This window comes from Aquarana catesbeiana, linkage group LG06, assembly GCF_042186555.1.
Source record: "Aquarana catesbeiana isolate 2022-GZ linkage group LG06, ASM4218655v1, whole genome shotgun sequence".
NCBI lineage: Eukaryota > Metazoa > Chordata > Amphibia > Anura > Ranidae > Aquarana > Aquarana catesbeiana.
The window spans coordinates 394,927,854-394,947,621 of NC_133329.1; the positions used below are offsets into that span (position 1 = coordinate 394,927,854).

Genomic DNA, 19,768 nt, shown 5'->3' on the forward strand with positions numbered 1-19,768 from the left:
GGGAAGGATGTTTTCAGGAAGTTTTCTGCTGACCCCTCCCACCAGCCATGACCCATGATCTACCCTCATTGCATAAAGAAGCACAGAGATCTAGTAATGAGTGTCTAAAATAAAGCAGGTCATTCATTTTTTTAAAAATGATTAGCATTTTAAAAGAGGCTTAAAAAGGCTTTAAAAGGCTTAAAGCAGTAGAAAAAGAAAAAAAAAAAAAAAAAGAAGGATTTCCCTGCAGGTTAATGGCAGAATGTATTAGCATGCACCGATAATAGCATATTATGACAGTATTGCCATTGAAACCGAGTGTGCTCCCGGCACTTCCATCACCACCCAGTCTTCCTTTCAGGGATAAATAGAGGGTGTGAGTCCACACAGACACTAATGGAAACTTGTATTGTATCTCTCTGTATATCTGTTCATCCAGACCTGTGATTTACACAGCTCTGCCACACAGGACTGGCTAGGGAGGGAATCCAAGCTCACTTTTCTGCAGTTTCACTTTCACTTAAAGCTCTATTCACCATCCCCCAACTGGATGAGAAACGGCACAGGGATGAGCTCATATCTCTCTCCACCTATCAGCATGCTTCTTCCAGTGCAAGAAACCTAAAATAGCTTTTTGTTCTGCTTCTCCCTCCCCAGTCAGAGCTCTGTTGTGCAAAGGCTCTAATCTAAAACAGAGGTTCTCAACCTTTCCGTGACCCCCTTGATAAAATTTCCCAAGTTGTGGGGACCCCTAACAGTAAAATTATTTTCGTTGGTCATTTCATTGCTATAATTTTGCGACTGTTATGAATCGAAATATAAATATCTGATATGCAGGATGTATTTTCATTCCTACAAATTTAACATCTTAAAGCGTAGTGATTAATCACACAAACAATGTGTAATATACAGCGCAAAATATTTATTTAACATATAAGTTACAAATGAATAAAATGCCCCACCGAGAGACAGGGTAAGTGCCGGCAGACGGCGGGCGGTGGGGCACAGTGGGAGCATTGATTTGGCACAGTGGCTGCGTTTGATGGGCACAGTGGCGGCGTGTGATGGGCACAGTGGCGGCGTGTGATGGGCACAGTGGCGGCGTGTGATGGGCACAGTGGCGGCATGTGATGGGCACAGTGACGGAAATTGATGGGCACAGTGGCGGAAATTGATGGGCACAGTGGCGGCGTGTGATGGGCACAGTGGCGGTGTGTGATGGGCACAGTGGCGGCGTGTGATGGGCACAGAGGCGGCGTGTGATGGGCACAGTGGTGGAAATTGATGGACACAGTGGTGGAAATTGATGGGCACAGTGGCGGCGTGTGATGGGCACAGTGGCGGATGGGCACAGTGGCAGCATTTGATCGGCACAGTGGCGGCGTGTGATGGGCACAGTGGCGGATGGGCACAGTGGCAGCATTTGATAGGCACAGTGGCGGCGTGTGATGCACACAGTGGCGGCGTGTGATGGGCACAGTGGCAGCATTTGATAGGCACAGTGGCGGCGTGTGATGGGCACAGTGGCGGCGTGTGATGTGCACAGTGGCGGCGTGTGATGGGCACAGTGGCGGATGGGCACAGTGGCAGCATTTGATAGGCACAGTGGCGGCGTGTGATGCGCACAGTGGCGGCGTGTGATGGGCACAGTGGCGGCGTGTGATGGGCACAGTGGCGGCGTGTGATGGGCACAGTGGCGGCGTGTGATGGGCACAGTGGCGGATGGGCACAGTGGCAGCATTTGATGGGCACAGTGGCGGTGTGTGATGGGCACAGTGGCGGCGTGTGATGGGCACAGTGGCGGGGTGTGATGGGCACAGTGGCAGCGTTTGCTTGGCACAGTGGCGGCGTTTGATGTACAAAAATGCTATCTCTGACTTACCAAATCACTGGCGTTCCGTCAGAATCAGCAAGCCATCTGTGTTAACCGGAAAAGACGCCGCCATCTTGGTAGACTGGTCCTCAGCAAGCGGACTTCAGTGGGTGTAAAAAGATGTCTGCTTGCCGAATTCTAAGTGTAGCCGCACTGCGGACGAGAGTACCAAGATGGTGCTGAGGGAACGTCACTTCCGTGCTGCTTCTCCTCTCCCGGAAGTGACATCTTGCTGGCCGAGACGGACAGACTCCGGCGTAACACAGTAACTTCGGGTCCGTCATTCGCGACCCCCTGGCAAATCGGCAATCGACCCCCAGGTTGAGAACCGCTGCTCTAAAACCTCGTTCACAATGGAGAAAAAAAAAAAAAATCGCACGATTTCAAAGCTGCATGTCAGTGCGACTCGGAAGACCTCTGTACGGCTTCATGCACAGATGTCTATGCAAGTCATACCAAAAAAAAAAAAAAAAAAAATCACCAAAAAGTAGTGCGGGAACTACTTTTTCAAATTGATTCGGCACCGCAAAGAAGGCAGCACATCCGATTTGAGCAGTCCGATTGCCGGTGATCTACCGAATAATGCAGATCGTCAGATAATGCCTCCGACGATCTGCGCATGCGCAGTACACAACATCACTCCAGCTGATCTCCCGATCAGCTAGCGTGATGTCAACAATGCGCAGATCGTCTGAGGCATTATCCGACGACCGGCAAAGCGCGAAGGGAGAATCTAATCATCATATTCTGCCTCGATCTCTCTGCGCGTGCGCAAAACAACACTAGACATGTGCAAATTTGTTTCATTCGCACTAAATAAACGAAAACCTAAAAATTCGGAAATAAGAACAAAGATTCAAAAGAACGAAAATTCAAAAGAACGAAAATCTGAACTAATAACTACTTAACTATTACTAATGATTAAATTATAGGTATTGGGATTTCCTTTCAAATTTGGCTGTTATTGAATGAAACGAATACAAATTTATCCAAAGTTACGAATTTTCCTAAAGAACAAATGCTGTACCTAAACAAATAGAACCTAACCAATAATAAATTACAATAATAATAATAAAAAACTTTTTATTATTAATTTGTTTCGTTCCATTTGTTTAGTTACGGCATTCGTTACTTCGGATAAATTCATATTCGTTACGTTCAGCTAAATTTAAAAGGAAATTCCAATACCTATAATTTAATAGTTAGTTATTGTTTAGAATTTCCGAATTTTCTAATTTCCGAATTTCAATCATAACGAATGACCTAAAAAAAAATAAAAATAAAAAGACACTAATAAAACGAAAACTAACAAATTTTTCGGCAGTGCACATGTCTAGGCATCACATGTCACAGGCGGAAGACGATCTGCTCTATTCGACAGAACATTGTGCTTTAGCAACTGTCTGATAGTGCCTTCGACGATCTGCGCATGCTCCGCGTTTTGAAGTCATGCCAGCTAATCAAGAGATCAGCTGGAGTAACGTTACGTCCTGCGCATGCGCAGATCGCCGGAGGCATTATCAGACGAGATGCACTATGCGACAGAACACCGGCAATAGGGTGCAACTTGTCATGCGATTTGACATGGCACTCCAATGTGAACGAGGGCTTAGAGATGATACCGGGTTAAAATAAAAAAGGTACCTACATTGCTTGCATTTAAAAGTAGAACTAAAGTTTTTTCTTTATTTTGGATATGGTAAGGTTAGAACCCCTGTAATTTTTTTTTTTTTTTTTGCAATCTGTGTCCTATTGGGGAGATTTCCTTTCACTTCCTGTCCCATAGCCAAACAGGAAGTGAGGAAATTACACCAAAGAGATGCGTCCCCATTGGAAGGTTTCCCCTCTATTCCTTTTCTGGTGACAACCCAAAATATATGTCATTCTTTCACTTCCACTTTTGATGATGATAGTAACTGGGACAAAGAGAGAGGGTGAATCTCCTCAATGGGGACACAGACAGCAATAAACACCTGACAGAGGTTCTAACCCCCTCCACTCTCTCCAACACAAACAAAAAAAAAAAAAAAACAAGTTTTGCCTTCAGTTACACTAAATGTATATTTATAGGATTACAGAGCAATCATTTGGGTCTCTTTATCTGCCTGGCATTCGGGTTTAAAGTTGTTCCTTTTTTCCCTTATTTTATCCATAAAAGGAGAGAAATCTTGAAATTTCAATAAAGAAATAACCACCTGCAGAAGCCGTCATTATGTCCCGATTCGGGGAAGGGAAATGAAAACCGCTAATCCGCCTCCCATCCCCACTCATTTCTGGGAAGTGGGTATTATCGACTTACAAATGCTATAAAAAGATTATTAATGGGTTGAAATATTAGCGGATGGATTCAGGTGCATTGTACCCACTCAGAGATTTTCTTCCAGGAACCGTTCCTTATTACAGAACACAAAACACTGCGATCCGTATCGCATTAAACAGCTGTTCAGGGAATTAAAAAATGACAAATAAGCCTGGATTTCAGCACAGCAATCATTGCAGATTTATGGAGCCCATATGAAGTTGTGTTACCATGAGAGAGATAGATATAGGATAGATAAGATAGATATAAGATAGATAAGATAGATAAGATAGATAAGATAGATAAGATAGATAAGATAGATAAGATAGATAAGATAGAATAGATAGAATAGATAGATAAGATAGATAAGATAGATAAGATAGATAAGATAGATAGGATAGAATAGATAGAATAGATAGATAAGATAGATAAGATAGATAAGATAGATAAGATAGATAAGATAGAATAGATAGATAAGATAGATAAGATAGAATAGATAGATAAGATAGATAAGATAGATAAGATAGATAAGATAGAATAGATAGATAAGATAGATAAGATAGATAAGATAGATAAGATAGATAAGATAGAATAGATAGATAAGATAGATAAGATAGATAAGATAGATAAGATAGATAAGATAGAATAGATAGAATAGATAGATAGATAAGATAGAATAGATAGAATAGATAGATAAGATAGATAAGATAGAATAGATAGATAAGATAGATAAGATAGATAAGATAGATAAGATAGATAAGATAGATAAGATAGATAAGATAGATAAGATAGAATAGATAGATAGATAAGATAGAATAGATAGATAGACAGAATAGATAGAATAGATAGATAAGATAGATAAGATAGAATAGATAGATAGATAAGATAGATAAGATAGATAGATAGATAGAAAGATAGATAGATTCGGGGCCAGTGATACCACTAGGCAAACTAGGCAGCCACCTAGGGCACCCGGCCACTGGTGTTCCTATTCTCTTCTCTCTGAAGCAAGCAACTAAGTTTCAGCATCAGCAGGCAGCCGCCACTCTGTTCGCACATAGTGTCAGAGGCACAGCGGCGGCGGAGGACTGTTTTTGTGTCCCGACTCCCGAATGAATGGAAGCAAGCAATCATTTATTGATGGGCGCTGGTGAGGCTGCATTTCATGGGCGCTTCATTAAAAAGGTGGGGTATACATGGGCAGGGCAAAGGGGGTGGAGTCAGGGGTGGGGCCAAAGCCAACCAAAATTAGGTTTTGCCTAGGGTGTCCAGGGCAGCCAAACTAGGCAAACTAGAGGCAGCCGCCTAGGGCACCCGGCCACTGGTGTTCCTACTCTCTGCGGCAAGCAACTAAGTCTCAGCATCAGCAGGCAGCCGCCACTCCGTTCGCACATAGTGTCAGAGGCGCAGCGACGGAGGAGGACCGTGTCTGTGTCCCGGCTCCTGAATGAATGGAAGCAAACATTTATTGATGGGGGGATGGTGAGGCTGCATTTCATGAGTGCGGGTGAGGCTGCATTTGATGGGGGGCTGTTGAGGCTGCCTTTGATGGGCGCTGCAATAAAAAGGTGGAGTATACATGGGCAGGTCAAAGGGGGTGGAGTCAGGGGTGGAGCTAAAACCAACCAAAATGAGGTTTCGCCTAGGGTGTCAGAAATCCTTGCACCAGCCCTGGATAGATCCATCCATCTATTAGGGTTGCACCAATAAATGTTTTATTTACCGGCAAGTATGAGTGCCGATACTTTCAGTAAAGTACTCGTCGATATCAATTACCGATAATGCACTGCAAAGAGTATCGGTGATTGGTATTGGCACACATGAGTGCCCCCATGGTAAGCGGCCTCCCAAGGGGGCACTGGACAGAGTAGAGAAGCCTGGCGGGGGACCCGAGAAGAGGAGGTTCGTGCCCGATCTGTGCAGTTTCATAGATATGTTTGTTTTTTTGTTTTGTTTTTTTTTACCATCACTTTAAAGTGGTTGTAAACCAAATCTCCCTCCAAAACTGGTGAGCCCAGCAATCAGAGGCAGCAGTGCTCTAAATGATATCACATGGCAGATTTACAGCTGCAAGGTTCAATGGACTTGAGTGGCTCAGGAAGGAATTTAAAGTGTTTGTAAACAATCATTTTTTACCTGAATGCATTCCTTGCATGTTTAGGTATCAGCATCCCCCCCTCCCCCCCCCCCCTTTTTTACTTACACGAGCCCTCATTCAATCCAGCGCTGTGCACGTCTAAAGCTCTTCTCTCCTATCACTTCCAGGTCTCACTGGCTTTGCTGGGGCACCGGGAGCCATTTTTTGTTTTTTTTAATTTAGCTTTACAAATCACTTTAAAAGTGATTGTAAACCTTTGTTTTTTTTTTTTATAAAACGAACAAATATGTTATACTTACTGTACCTGCTCTGTGCAAGAGTTTTGCACAGAGCAGCCCTGATCCTCCTCTTCCGGGGTCCATCGCTGGCTTCCTGGCTCCTCCACCTCATCGGGTGACCCAACGGAAAGTCACTTTAGATGGGGGGCACCCTGTGTGTGCTCGCTCCATTGACACAGACAGCGGGACCCAACCCCGTCCCAAGCTCCGGTGTCACAGGATTTGATTGACAGCAGCATCTGTCCAATGAGGTGAGAGACAGTGAGTGGAGCCTCTGCGCTCGTGCACATCACTGGATCGGATGGGTAAGTAAAAAGGGTGGTCTGGGGGGGGGGTCTGCAGGTGAAAACCTTAAAGTGACTGTAAAGGTTATTTATTTATTTTTTTTTTTTTTTCATATTTAAATGATTTTTATTAGATTTTGACAGAAAAACAAATTATAAGAACAAGCTTCCGTTGCATGTCACATCTTAAATCAGAATACAAGGGAGAAGTACATATCATAGTTACAGTGATATGTTTTGCATTATAATAACTTGTACACTAGAGTTACATCATCAACTAACTGTAGACTGAAGTGTCTAATATCCGGTCCTACAGAATCCGTGTGATTGCGGCCCTCATGAGTGAGCCTTGGGTAACTCTCTCATTTATTTATTTTTTTAAATACCAAACATGTTATACTTATCTCCTCTGGGCTCGTGCTCGTCGCTGGAACGATCGGGTTCAGGTAAGAAAAAAAGGGGGGCTCTCGGGGGGCAGCTGCAGCACAGAAGGTTTTTCACCTTAATGCATAGAATGCATTAGGGAAAAACTTTGAGGCTTTACAACCACTTTAAGACAATGTACAATTTTTAAAAAGGTACTGGTTGGCACACTGAGCATTTCTAGACGTTCCATATAAAACATTAAAAAAAAAATAAAAATCGTGCTAATTGGTGAAAATTCATCTATGCATTAAATATATAAATGTAGAAAAGAATAAAGTGCCAAAGTGCATAAAGCCATAAAAAGTACTGAATAATAATATGTGCAAAAAAGTCCATAAACAGGTGATCTAAAAAGATGATCTATTAATGAACAAATCCATCTTCCATCACCAAAACCGCTGTGAATCCATCACCAGCTCCTGTGGACCCCTTGTTATAGGCCAGGGATATGCAATTAGCGGACCTCCAGCTGTCGCAGAACTACAAGTCCCATGAGGCATAGCAAGACTGACAGCCACAAGCATGACACCCAGAGGGAGAGGCATGATGGGACTTGTAGTTTTGCAACAGATGGAGGACCGTCAATTGCATATCCCTGTTATAGAGGGCCAAGTACCGCCTGTGGCTCATCGCCCAACCTGGGCCTTTCTCCTCGTCTCAAGGCTGCTCCTGCGTTTCCGGTGTCTCTCGGTAAGTGAACGATGGAGTTTGACACCCAAAAAAAAAAAAAAGACCAAGAAGGCTCCACGCAGTGTAAAAATCCTTTGGGTTTATTGAATAGAAAAAAGTAGCACTTGAATTAAAAATTAAGTAGCGCCTATTGTTTGGTGTGTCGGGCTTACACAACCAAACCAACCGCCCGTTGGGACACGAGAGCGGTGGCGGCATCTGGGCGGAGCGATGCGCTGACGTCAAAGCCACTCTCGTGTCCCGATGGACGAGTGTTTTGGTTGTGTACGCCCGACACACCAAATAGGTGCTACTCAATTTTTAATTTATGAGTGTTTCGTTTTATCATATGTTAGGTATTTTTTAAAGGAGGAGGGAGGAGCCGGATATGGGCGTCTAGTTGGATGAGTGCTTCGTTTTATATTTAATAAACCCAAGGGATTTTTTTTTTTTACAGCCTTGTTCAACGAGGAACAAGGCTGTAACATAAACAGGATGTGGGAAAAGTGAAGCGATGTGAATACTTTCCGAATGCATTGTATGCTTTGCCAATAATTAAAGCAGAATATACCATGTTCCCTGCACTCATGCCAGGACTTTACTGCGAATTTTGTTATTTTTTGCACGAAAAACCATCTTACTACATTGGAAAGATGTGGGTCCGATCTCGGTTTCTGTTTCTCTACCGCTTGGTTAATGGGGTCCTCCCCAAATTTAAATGAATATATAAAAGTAGGGAATGTCCCAAGAAGTTCTCGAAGATATGGCAGCCATGTTTAGAGGTATCAAGAGATTTCTGGGGGGGGGTGTCTTATCCTCCCAGCTTTCTCAGGCAGAGTGAGGCTGAGGGGAGTTATATTTTATGCCTTGAAATGTGTTTAAATAACTTGGACAGAAGAGGTGGTATGAAGAATATAATAGTAAGGGGTCCTCAAGGGTCGTACGGGCTATGGTATGAATGTGTGTGAATGTATGTTGAGAATCTTTTTCTTGAGATGTATATAGTCTTGCAGACTAATGCCCTGTACACACGGTCGGACATTGATCGGACATTCCGACAACAAAATCCACGGATTTTTTACGACGGATGTTGGCTCAAACTTGTCCTGCATACACACGGTCACACAAAGTTGTCGGAAAATCCGATCGTTCTGAACGCGATGACGTAAAACACGTACGTCGGGACTATAAACGGGGCGGTGGCCAAGAGCTTTCATCTCTTTATTTATTCTGAGCATGCGTGGCACTTTGTCCGTCGGATTTGTGTACACACGATCGGAATTTTTTGTTGTCGGAACATTTTATAGCCTGCTCTCAAACTTTGTGTGTTGGAAAATCTGATGGAAAATGTGTGATGGAGCCCCCGGAATTTCCGACAACAAGGTCCTATCACACATTTTCCGTCAGAAAATCCGACCGTGTGTATGGGGCATAACTCAATATTTTCTGACTTAATCCTTGTATACATTGCAGATCTGCATTGTTCTCTTATTGTTTAAAACTGAAAAGAAAACACCTTTAAAAAAAAAAAAAAAAAAAAGCTAAATATTAGGCGCCTATAGTTTTTTTGAAAAGTTGTTTTTATTGTAATTTCAAGGCACAATACAATACAGAGACTATTGTTCATATCCAGGCTCGGTCACACACAGTGCTAATGTTAAGTTATACAGTATAATAACAGGTGGGCTTGCTAGAGTGTTTTTGAAAAAGGTTATTAGATAATCCTTAGAAGGTTCTGTTGTGCAGTCTGCAGAGAGACAGAAGTTCCTGAATATTCTTCGGCGGTCTCAAACGAGCTGATAAGGAGTTTAACAATTTCAAGAAACATTAACTTCTGTTATTTTGGATGTGGTGCTTATATGCTAATGTTAGGTTATCTTATAACAGGTGTGCTTGCTAAAAACGTCATGCATGCAGAAAGAGGTTTTTAAAATAGATTTGGAAGGTTCTATTGTGCAGTTTGGAGAGAGACAGTAGTCCCCTAATGTAACGGAACGTCCCACACTCCTTTTGAGTGCTTTCATCATATACCGCTTCCTCCCAGTCTGAATATAGATGATATCAGATATTCCAACCGCTCACAAGCACAAAACAAGATGATACTTGTTTAGCTGCTGAAGATGGACTGATTTATTTGAGATGACACACAAATATATACAGCAGGTTTACAATAAGAACTGTAACCAGAAACCTAATTAACATGAGCTAATTAACTAATCCCTTGAAGCAGCCGATGTGACTCTGTGCCGTCCTGAGCATTGTTATGATTAATCAGGATTTCACTACTGGTCAGACTTGTTGTCACCGAGCTTCACACATTAGTATAAACACAGGACACCTTCTCACAATAGCAGGAGCTAATTACAATTAACAACACAAACCGTGATCTCCCCCCTCCCCCTCAACCTAGTGGGCAACAAACTATAGTGGGACTGTCCGGCTCCTACCCAGTTCTAGAGGCCAATGTGATCAGCTCTCTCAACTAACATGTTGAGTTCAGAATCAAACAAACAAAGAATAGTCTTTACATATATCCTGGGAGATATTGTGGATAAATATTACTGTCCCATTTTAAGAAATCCAAAACATACCCTCCCAGTCACCATTTCCAATATGGCATACACAGGGTTCCCAGAATCTGTGTGTCTTGGGGGACAAGGACCCGAATCCAAAGTAACTCCACCTCAGGGGTCTCCAGGCATACAGCTCACAAAGTGCACCGTTCCTCCAAATGCCAGGGACCATAATCGGTAGGCAAGAGGCTAGCATTCAGTCCCCTCCAAAAGCCTCTGTCCCGCCTAATATTCTAGAACGCTCTCAAACAAGCAGATATGGTGTTCAACAATTTCAAGAATATTGATTTCTGTAGGATGTGTGGCTTGTGTAAATTCCTACAAAAGTTAATGTACAAGATGTTTCAGGGAGGTCCTACATGGCAATTATTTTAGACAATTGTGCCAAGACCCCACATTTTTTTGTTTTTTTTTCTAGCTCAGACCTCCATAGCCATGTCAGTCTCTCCGCTTTATAACCTTTACTTTTTATTTGGTAACTTATTTTCTAAATTAAACTTTCAAATGTTCGCCATGATTAGGAGGTTGTTATTTTCTCATCTAGTAAGGCAAGAAACCTGATTTTTCTATGCTGCAGATAGGCAACACTTACAGGTAAAAAGTCTCCCACAGCCTGTGAATGGACACTAAGACCCCTTTCACGCTGAGCCGCCCCGGGCAGTGTATGCACCGCTCCTACCCCGCTGCAAAGAAGCTGCTGGCAGGACTTTTTGTGATGCCCTGCCAGCGCAGCGCCCCAGTGTAAAAGCACTCAGGCTTTCACACTGGGTTTGCAGCTGAGGCTTTTCTTAGGCGCTTTACAGGCGCTATTTTTAGCGCTGTAGCGCCTGAAAAACAACACCTCAGTGTGAAAGTGGTCTAAAGGGTAAGCATTTTTAAAAATTTTTTTTAGAAGAAACATGTAATACTTACCTGCTCTGTGTAATGGTTTTGCATCCTCCTCTTCTTGGGTCCCCCACGGATGATCCTGGCCACCCCCTGTTGCATGCCCATCATAGCAAGCTGCTTGTTATGGGGGGAAAACTTGTGCATGCTAGCTCCTGACCTGCGCTCTGTGTGTCCATTGACACAAACACACACACAAAAAAAAAAAAAAAAAGTGTGTGGGCTCTGCCCCGCCCCCTGCTTTCTCCTCATTGACTGTGATTGTCAGCAGTAACCAATGGCTCCTGCTGCTGTCTCTGAGCCAATAAGGTGGGAGAGAGAGCTGCTGCTCTCATGCACAGCGCTGGATCGAGATCGGGCGCGGGCAAGTATTTGCCGAGGGGGAACCTGTGCACTGGTTTTTACCTGAACGCACCAAATGCATTCAGGTAAAAAAAAAAAAAAAGAAAAAGAAAACTCCTGCCTTTAGAACCACTTTAACTTACATAGGTTGTTCAAATTTCACATGTTGGTAGAGTAATTTTTCCTCTAACTCTTATTTTTCATTGCAAGTAAATAATGTATTCCAAGCAGAAGCAACGTGCTGTCATTGAGTTCTTGATATAAGATGGGTACAGGCTGTCCAACAGCCACAGAAGGCTACAGAATGTTTACGGAGATGACACCATTGATGAATAATGTCTTGTCATTGATGCCTTATGTCAATGTCATCTCTATTCATGTATTTAAATTAGTCTTAAAGGCTGAAGGTTTTTTACCTTCATGCATTCTTTGCATGAAGGTGAAAAACCTTGTGTGCTGCTCCCCCCATAGCCCCCCTAATACCCAAGCCCTCTCTCGATCCAGCGAGCCATTGGTTACCATTGCTGTCAATCACAGCCAGTAAGCCAAAAAGGACAGAGCAAGAGGCAGGACTGAGCCGCAAATCTAGGTCTCTTATGAGCGCATAGAGCAAGGCTTGGGAACGAGCACGCATCAGTGCCCCAATAGCAAGCGACTTGCTATTGGGGACAATGGTCAAGGGGAAGGAGCCAGGAGCATCTTGCTAAGATAAGAGAACTACAGCATAAGGCTAGAGATATTGCTAAAGATGGATGGAACCCCTTAAAAGGGTTTAGGAGGTTTTGGTGACTTTTTATATGGAATAGCAACATGGTTACAGAAACCAGGCGCTTACATTGTGATGTTCCTATTACACATATTTGTTATTTACTTCCTCATCAGGCTATGCCTCTGTATAACTACCCGCTGTACCAACAAATGGTCCACCAGCCCTGATGAACCCATTATTGTGAGAAAACTAGGAGAGAGCTTAACAGGACGCTGTCTCTCTGCGCCAATGTAACAGGAGTTACCAGCAATCAGCTGAATGCAACACGGAGAAGAATGGTGTCAAATAAACAAAACGAGGGAAATGACACAGACATTCACTGTATTGATAATTTAAGCACAAGAGACTCCATTTTGTTCGCACTGTTGAAATGTGTTCTGTAACCTTCACCTAACACACAGACACATCTTCTGCTAGAAGCTCTCTCTGTCTCTACTCCCCCCTCCCCTCTCAAGGTTTTACATTTGCAATTGTTCTATTCGCTAGCTTTTAATAATATATTTCTATTTTTTTAGTTTTTAACAACATCTCACACCACCCCTTTCTTATCTATGTATAAAATAACATGTAATAATAAACTTTGGTACTGAACGGACATTTTAAAACACAGTGATTGTGTCCTGTGAATCTGTTCCTGCAGCTGCAGTTTTAACTTCAGTCCCAATCAGAAATAATTCCATAACAGCCGGTGAGGGACCCAAGAAGAGGCGGATCGGGGCTATCCTGTGCAAAACCATTACAGAGAGCATGATGACACGTTTGTTATTAATACATTTAAAAAACCCATACCTTTAATATCACTTTAATGCTTTTACTTAGGGGCGGCCCATCCATGCGTCCGGCCCCCATGCAGGACGCATGAATACCAAACGGGGGGGGGGGGGGTTAAAGCACCTGATTAGAGCCATAGGCTCTAATAGGCTTCAAAATAGGGTGGGCTCGGGGCGCATAGCATTGAGCTACGAGCCCACTCAGATGTGTTACAATAGCGAATAAATATTCGCTATTGAAACATTGATCCTCCTCCTGGCCAATCAGAAAGTGGGTCCCGATTGGCCGAAGGAGAAGTGTCCTGATTGGCCGCTGAGGAGGGAGGAAACGGAAGCCGCCGTGATGGCCGCGGAGAGCAGGGGAAGGCGCCGTGATGCTCCGCGGAGAGCAGGGGAAGGCGCCGTGATGCCCCGCGGAGAGCAGGGGAAGGCGCCGTCATGCCCCGCGGAGAGCAGGGGAAGGCGCCGTGATGCCCCGCGGAGAGCAGGGGAAGGCGCCGTGATGCCCCGCGGAGAGCAGGGGAAGGCGCCGTGATGCCCCGCGGAGAGCAGGGGAAGGCGCCGTGATGCCCCGCGGAGAGCAGGGGAAGGCGCCGTGATGCCCCGCGGAGAGCAGGGGAAGGCGCCGTGATGCCCCGCGGAGAGCAGGGGAAGGCGCCGTGATGCCCCGCGGAGAGCAGGGGAAGGCGCCGTGATGCCCGGCGGAGAGCAGGGGAAGGCGCCGTGATGCCCCGCGGAGAGCAGAAGAAGGCGCCGTGATGCCCCGCGGAGAGCAGAAGAAGGCGCCGTGATGCCCCGCGGAGAGCAGAAGAAGGCGCCGTGATGCCCCGCGGAGAGCAGAAGAAGGCGCCGTGATGCCCCGCGGAGAGCAGAAGAAGGCGCCGTGATGCCCCGCGGAGAGCAGAAGAAGGCGCCGTGATGCCCCGCGGAGAGCAGAAGAAGGCGCCGTGATGCCCCGCGGAGAGCAGGGGAAGGCGCCGTGATGCTCCGCGGAGAGCAGGGGAAGGCGCCGTGATGCCCCGCGGAGAGCAGGGGAAGGCGCCGTGATGCCCCGCGGAGAGCAGGGGAAGGCGCCGTGATGCCCCGCGGAGAGCAGGGGAAGGCGCAGTGATGGCCCGCGGAAAGCAGGGGAAGGCACCGTGATGCCCGCTGCCTGTTACCTGGGTGAAACGCTGCCCGCCATAGATGGGGTAAGTGCTCTGGACCTGACCGACCGGACTGGGGGGTGTCTGTGGGTGCACAATTTGCCACCCCCCCAAAAAAAAATTACCAGCAGCCGCCACTGGTTTTAATCATGTTCCCTCTTTCCCGCAGCTTCCCAATAATCCGGCAAAGTTCCAACCCCATCTCGCTTTCAAGGAGTTAAAACAATGTGCTAGAACAATAGATTCCTTTTAAGCGCTCTCTGAAAACAAAGCCCCTCACTTTCCTTTTTTTTCTTTTTTTTTTTTAGAAGCGGCGTGACATTTTCCGAGCACGGGGCTTTGAACTCTATTGTTTCCCATTCCTGGGATTGACGAGATAATACCGAGAGATCCCTGTCTGGATCTGACCCAAACCCAATCGCAGCCCCGCAGAGAGCTCCCAACCTGGGCTCGTCTCGCGCTGGCCGGGCAAAGGGCAAGGAGGGCCAAACAGATGCAGTGAAAGATATTACTCCCCTGATACCCAAATACATCAACGCCTGGAAAAAAATACTTTCCGTGATATTCACAAACCTTTATTTTTTTTTTTTTTTTAGCACCCTCTTTATTTTCCAATTAGCTATATTACTTGGCTCAGTAGGAGAGCAACTGGAAAAGTCGCTACCCTAGCAACTAGATTTCAGTTCTCGGTTGCTTGCCAGGGGTTATTGTATTTTACAGATCGATTTTTTAACAACTTATTTGGTGTCATTCACACAGGCAGGAAAAAAAAAAAAAGCTGCGTTTAGTCTTGTATAATTTTTTTGCTCATTTAAAAGCAGCACTATAGCAGTCAATGAGCCCAAATACACACAGCTGAATCTACAGGTGAAAATGTGGGCTGCGTTTAGCTGCGCACACAAAAACATAGGATACACATGCATCCAGGGGCGCAGAGATCTGCAGGTTTTCTGCGTGTATGCGCATAAACGCATACGCGTGTTCATGTGTGGTCATTCATTGGAATTAATGCCTGGCAGCACTGGGGTTGTCGGTTCAAATCTCAACCACGGCACTACCTGCCTGGAGTTTGCATGTGCTCCTTGTGCCTGCGTGGGTTTTCTCCCACACTCCAAAGACAGGCTAGCAGGTTAATGGGGTTCTGTCTAAATTGACCATAGCATGTCAAGAAAATGCAGTGAGCGTTTCAGGAGGTGAAGCCGCTGGCACAAAGGTGTCGAATAGGTTTGCACCGATACTAGTATCCGTACCGATACCCAGTATTTGCACAAGTATCGGTACTCGTGCAAATGCACCGATACTTGAAACCGATACTTTCAGGCTCGGTTCTTTGAGCTGTCAGTGGGTCTCCTCTGTTGACAGCTGAAGTGTTAAAGAAGTCCGGTAAAAAAAAAAAAAAAAGAAAGCAGCCGGTAATGTTTATTAACAACATTGCTCAGCCCCTGAAACACTAAAATGAATAGAAACATTGTTTCTTTTTGTATCTTTCTGTTTCTTCATCTGCAAATCAAAAAGGATGAACAAATGTTCCTCTGTTTAACCCCTTATTAACCCTTAAAGAGGAGTTCCACCCAGGGGGTCCAGTAAAAAAAAAAAAAGTCAGCAGCTACAAATACTGCAGCTGCTGTCTTTTAATTGGACACTTACCTGTCCCTGGGTCCAATGATGCGGGGGGATCGAAGCCCCGCTCGTCTCCCCCACCGTTCAGCGGCGCCGGCATTGCAACTGTGGGCGCCGGGCTGTGGCTTCACAGCCTGGCACCCACTGCGCATGCGCGAGCGGCGCCGCGATTGGCCGCTCAATTCACCTGGGACCTGTAATGGGTCCCAGATGACTGACAGGAGGGAGGGAGCAGAGCCGAGCCCTTCCTGTGCCGAGGGGGAAGTGATGTCACCAGCCCAGGCAAAGGAAGAGACAGACTACGAGGGACCACCTAGCAACAGGCATTTAGAGGCAAGTAAAAAAAAAAAAATATATCCAAATGTTTTTTTGTTTTGTTTTTTTAGAATTTTTCAGGTATTTTTGTTTTTTTTGGGTGGAACCCCACTTTAACAACATTGCTCAGCCCCTGAAACACTAAAATTAATAGAAACTTTGTTTCTTTTTGTATCTTTGTTTCTTCATCTGCAAATCAAAAGGGATGAACAAATGTTCCTCTGTTTAACCCCTTATTAACCCTTAATTTACTTTAATCAGCCTTAATTAACTCCCTATTCTCCTCCATTTAATTATTATTTTCCTGCTTTTTTTTTTTTTTTTTTGTTCACGTCTATTTTATAAAACGATAAACAATGAAAACTTTTTTTTTGTTTGCTTTGTTAGTGAATATTTTTACACATATATATATTAACATGTATTTACACATTTCACATTGAAAAAGCGCAAAATAAAAAAAATAAAAAATCTATTTCATTTGTAAATAACTTTTCAATGCTTTGTACCATTGCTGACAGCTGAAGTGAAAATAAAACAGTTGCGGTCACTGTGAGAACTGAGTGATCAGTGGTGTTCGATCGCTCGGTTCTTAGTGTAAGGCCCCTTTTTACACGGGCGGATAGAATTCAGCTTTCAGCTGCAGATGGATGAAGTTGTCTACCGCACCTAAACTCACGCAATGCTTTCCTATGGCCCCCATTCACACGCTGCGTTTAGCGACGGTTTGGTTACATTGGGGTTTGGTGCAGTTAGAACAAATTAATTTGACTGCGTCCAGGACCGATTTCAATCGTAGCTATCTGTACATAACCGCAGGTAATCGCAGTGTACTATTTCTCCTGCGGTTAGCAGCAGCAACAAGAAAAACAGGAAGCACATCAGAAGTGGCAAGAAAGTTCCACCGCAGCTTAACCGCTTGCCGACCAGCCGCCGTCATTTTACTGCAGGCAGGTCGGCACGATCCCGCGAACCGTCGTAGCAATATCTCTGCACAGCCGGGGGGTGCCGATGCTCGTGGCCGACGGTCGCGGTGACCGGTCGCGATCACGAGAGACAGAACAGGGACAAGTGTGTGAAAACGCACACTTCCCTGTTCTGAGAGGAGTGACAGATTGTGTGTTCCTAACCACGATCAGTCACTTCCTCCAGTCACTCCCCTCCCCCTACAGTTAGAAAGTTAGAAACACGTGGCAGGGAACACAATTAACCCCTTATCCCCCCCCCCTGTTAACCCCTTCCCTGCCAGTGTCATTTATACAGTAATCGGTGCATTTTTATAGCACTGATCGCTGTATAAATGCCAAAAGTCCCAATGTGTCAAAAGTGTCCGACGCGTCCGCCATAATATCGCAGTCCCGATAAAAAAAATACAAATAAAAAAATAAAAACGCTATAAATCTATCCCATATTTTGTAGACGCTATAACTTTTGTGCAAACCAATATACGCTTATTGTGATTTCTTTTTACCAAAAATATGTAGAAGAATACATATCGGGCTAAACTGATTAAACATTTGCTTTAAAAAGAAAAAAATGGGGATATTTATTATAGCAAAAAGTACAAAATATTGTGTTTTTTTCAAAATCGTCGCTATTTTTTTGTTTATAGCGCAAAAAATGAAAAACCGCAGAGGTGATCAAATACCACCAAAAGAAAGTTCCAATCGTCAGTTAAAGCGACGCAGTGCCGAATCGCACGGGGCTGAAGTGGTTAACGTAGCTGCATGTAAACGCTGCCAATCACAATGTACAACTGCAAGTGATCGCTGTGCCTGAAGTCTTGGAATTTCAAAATAACAAAACATGATTTTAAACAGCAGCAGGACAACCACTCATGTGAAAGAGGCCTTAGGAGGCGCCGGGGGACAGATGCTGCATCCACCTAGGTAAGTATGAATATAAAAAAAATTATATATAAAAAAAACTCATACTTCTCTTTTAAACATAAAGTACCATGTGCAAACAAAAAACATCATATATTATACATGTGGTCATCACATAAATATCCTAACATACAATAAAAAGTCCATAAAGTGCAACACGTATCAAATGTGTGTAAAAGATCATCCAATGAATGTACACTGGCTTTACACACACATGAACTTTAATGTCATCCCAGTCTTAGTCCGTAGGGTTCAATATTGAGTTGGCTCCTCCCTTTGCAGCTATAACAGCTTCAACTCTTCTGGGAAGGCCGTCCACAAGGTTTAGGAGTGTGTCTATGGGGATGTTTGACCATTCTTCCAGAAGAGCATTTGTGAGGTCAGGCACTGATGTTGGATGAGAAGGCCTGGCTCGCAGTTTCCGTTCTAATTTATTCCAAAGGTGTTCTATCGGATTGAGGTCAGGACTCTGTGCAGGCCAGTCAAGTTCCTCCACCCCAAACTCGCTCATCCATGTCTTTATAGACCTTGCTTTGCATCCAAATACTTTTGATAATGGTAAAAAAGTGACAAAAAGTGCTCCTCCACATAAAGTGACTCAAGTGCTGTTTCCTTTCCACCAATATGCACTCACCAGAAAGGTCATTGGTATATGTTGTAATATCAAAGTATCCCTTAAGTGTACCAAGGAACTATATCTCTATATCTATATCTGATTTAATCTTCATTTAAAGAATATAATACATTATTGATACATTGTTTTTGTAATATTTTGCTATTTTTATTATTAAATCAATTTTTGAGTTTTTACACGAGAACTGAACGGATTTTCTTGGAACTTTCCTCATCAATATGAATTATTGATATTATCGAGTTCTCTCTCTATATATATATATATATATATATACCTATATCTCTCTCTCTCTATTATATATATATCTCTAAATATCTATCTATCTCTCTAAATATATATCTATCTCTCTAAATATATATCTATATATATATAGATATATATATATATATCTATATATATATATCTATATATATATAGATATATCTATATATATATAGATATATATATATAGATATATATATATATATCTAAATCCCTCTCTCTCTAAATCTCTAAATCTCTCTCTCTCTCTCTCGCTCTCTAAATCTCTCTCTCTAAATCTCTCTCTCTAAATCTCTCTCTCTCTCTCTCTAAATCTCTCTCTCTCTCTCTCTAAATCTCTCTCTCTCTCTCTCTAAATCTCTCTCTCTCTCTAAATCTCTCTCTCTCTCTAAATCTCTCTCTCTCTCTAAATCTCTCTCTCTCTAAATCTCTCTCTCTCTCTAAATCTCTCTCTCTCTAAATCTCTCTCTCTCTAAATCTCTCTCTCTCTCTCTAAATCTCTCTCTCTCTCTCTAAATCTCTCTCTCTAAATCTCTCTCTCTAAATCTCTCTCTCTAAATCTCTCTCTCTAAATCTCTCTCTCTAAATCTCTCTCTCTAAATCTCTCTCTCTAAATCTCTCTCTCTCTCTAAATCTCTCTCTCTCTCTCTAAATCTCTCTCT

At 43.7% G+C, this 19,768-nt stretch overlaps 1 protein-coding gene across 1 annotated transcript in view; it reads right to left on the bottom strand.

Annotated features, from left to right (window-relative positions):
• The window catches only part of LOC141147221 (probable hydrolase PNKD), a 149,653-nt gene that overhangs the window by 39,184 nt on the left and 90,701 nt on the right, over positions 1-19,768 (bottom strand). The gene's annotated exons all lie outside the window — the stretch shown is intronic.